Source organism: Triticum dicoccoides, chromosome 3A (assembly GCF_002162155.2).
Source record: "Triticum dicoccoides isolate Atlit2015 ecotype Zavitan chromosome 3A, WEW_v2.0, whole genome shotgun sequence".
Lineage (NCBI taxonomy): Eukaryota > Viridiplantae > Streptophyta > Magnoliopsida > Poales > Poaceae > Triticum > Triticum dicoccoides.
This window is the reverse complement of record NC_041384.1, coordinates 153,797,293-153,800,286: the sequence shown is the minus strand read 5'-3', so window position 1 is coordinate 153,800,286 and position 2,994 is coordinate 153,797,293. Positions and strand designations below refer to the sequence as shown.

Sequence of the window (2,994 nt, the reverse complement as noted above, 5' to 3'; positions counted from 1 at the left end):
CTGCCGGCGCTTCGAGAAGCAACACGGCTTCTCGAGCGTGGCCGCATGTGTGCAGCCGCCGCCGCCCACGTGCACCGCTCGGGTCTGGCCCTGAAGAAACTGCCGATTCGTGCATTTACAATGAGCCAGGCCTGAAGGTGCTTTAAGAAGCGTGTGATACAGGCCCAATAATATATGCGGACCATCAAACAGGCTGATCACTTCCCACACGGGCTTGATTGAGGCCTATGCAGGCAACCAAACACGCTGGGCCGGCCGAGTCGCACGGGTCCTGCGTCGCATTTCATAGGAGCTCGCTCCACTAAAAAAAATCGCTCGCTCCACTAAAAAAAAAAAGAATCGCTCGCTCCTGGCACGCTCGTGAGAAGCTGGCCATCGATTCCTGGCAATGGAGTTGAGGATTTCAATGGCGCGGCTCCACCACCTTCTCTCCCGCGCGCTCTCCTCCCAATGCCTCATTCGCCCCTCTCCGCCCCCTTCGTCAGCGCGCCCGACTCTCCCGCTCCACTCTCAGCCTCCTCGTCCCCATGGTCGCAGCCTACCCCCTTTCCTCGCCGCCGCCTCGCGGTACTACGCGTCATCCATATCCAGACGGCGGCGGCGCGGGTCGGCGCCGCCGATGCTGCCGAGGCGGAGGACAGCCGGGAGGAAGGGCCCCATCGAGCTCAACGTGCAGATTGGTATCGAGGAAGCCCTCCCCGACGCCCCCCTCGTCCTGGTGATAGCTTCCGCACGCTATTTTCGCTCCTTGGATTTGTTTAATTCATAATAAATTGTCTCTAATTACGAATGGCGACGCAGAGTATTGCAGAAGCACTTCGAAATGACGGTGGGAAGGCAACGAAGTTGTCACTCCACAATCTGGACAATTCGGAGTACACGACCAGAGACCCTTGTATAAGCAGTGTGGATAAGTACGATAGCTTTGATGTCTCCCTACTGCTTTGTGATGACGGTTTCATCAGGAAGCTGAACAAGGAATGGAGGGATGAAGACCACGCGACGGACGTTCTGTCCATGTCGCAGCATATCCCAGGGCTCCATATTCCCATTGTAAGACGTGCTGTTGAACTAGTTTATCTGTTACAGATGTTTCTGTCAGATCTTATTATTTACTTGTTGTTTTCTGTTCAACGGCTGCAACTAGGTGACATAGTAATTTCTGTTGAGACAGCCCGATGGCAAGCAGAAGAGAGAGGCCATACACTTCCTGATGAGATAAGAATTCTCATGGTTAACCTCTCTGACTTACTGCTACCATCACATTTGCTTTCCTTATTGGGGTGCCCGCGTGTTTCTGTTTGTAGTTGTGTAGGTCTTGTCTGATTTATCAGTGAGCTCCTATTATAGTTTGAACGGTCACAATAGAAAAATTAGTGCTATGTTTGTATTTACTTCATCGGTTTTTATTTTGAATTAGTGCTATGTTTGAAAGTTGAAAGTTGCATACCAAGACAAACATTCAAGTTTTGTCTATTGGCTTGACCGCGTGACTATCTTCTGTGTACAAATAATTACTTAGATGCTACTTCTGGTGTATCTTGTGAAGAAATCTCCATGTGTTGTTCAGTGTTGGAATAGGTTGAAGCTTGCGAGCCTATTCTATGCTAACCAACTTATATTCATCAGGTTCATGGATTATTGCATTTATTGGGCTTTGATCATGAACTCAGCGAGGAGGCTGAAGAAGAGATGGAGAAGGAAGAAGAACAAATATTAAATACTCTTGAATGGAAAGGGAAAGGACTCATTAGGAGTGCATACCATTTCTGTACTGATAGGTCGCCCTTGCAGATTATTTTTGTGTGTTTTTTCTTTATGTGGGTTGCCACCTGTTTCTTCTCACTGGCGTACCTCTGAACTTTTAATATGTAGAAGCCAATAGATAAAATGAGTTTACGGGAGGGTCATCAGCCAAAACTGACCCATATAATATGTGATATAGATGGAGATGGTGAGTTGGCGAAGCATCAAGAAGTATACTGTTTATGCTGGATCTTACCAACTTCTAGCAAGTAACTTCTTTGCAAAAATATTAAGGTACTGTTGTTGATTAGGAAGGATGCCTACGTTCAGAATCGATAGAATCTTTGAGAGAGGCAATATCATGGGGAGTAATTGTTATCATGCTTACTGGCAAGGTGGGTTTTACTCTTATATATTCATCATGAATGCAAAGCTATTCGGCCGTCCAATGTGAATGGCCGTGATCTGAGGTTAAGGCTAGTTCCTGCTCTTTCCTTAACAGTATTACTGATTATCAATGGTACGGGTAGCTTTCCCACAACATATAGTATGTTGAAGTAGTCTTGATGTCTTGATGAAAGCTGAAAGTTATTTCAGTAGGATGTTAGTGCTTCTATGTAGCTTCTTATCTTAGTTGCGGTTTAATTTCAGATGGAATTCATATAATGAGCAATATAATTTAGACTTGTGATGAGTTACAGCTGACTATTTGTGATATTAGTCTTAAGCACACTATGAAGTTTTGTAAGAAATGCAGAAGCAAAGCATGTAAATATTCAACATAAGATGACTACATTTTTAGTATAATTGTATTTTTTCGAAAAGGTAGTATAATTGTATGTTTCTAATATTTTCTTGATTTTCATCCCTTTTAATTAGAACCGTGCTTCCACCAATAGCAACCTTCAAGCTTCTTAATTTAGAAGGTAGAGACGATTTTATATCGGAGAGTTCACCTGGTATATTTCTACAGGTACATCCTCTCCATTTTTACCCGAATAGTTGTAGAAATTGGAAATTGGTTATCAAGGCCACACCACACTGGCTTTGTGCCAGTGTTCTTTTGGCACCCATATCCATCTTTGTCGAACTAGACATGTCTGGACATTCGAGTAAAATTTTATGTGTCCAATTGCTCTACTGAATCAGGCACCCTAATCCATTGTTAGACTGCAACACCCTTGGTTCCTATGAGAATAACCGGCTAACCCTGCTTTATGTCATCTATGCTTTTCTACTGTATGCTTG

The 2,994-nt window shown here is 44.5% G+C and overlaps 1 pseudogene; it reads left to right on the top strand.

The window, feature by feature from the left end:
* The first annotated feature begins 331 nt into the window (after window positions 1-331).
* LOC119267677 overlaps window positions 332-2,994 on the top strand; it is a 4,821-nt pseudogene continuing 2,158 nt past the window's right edge.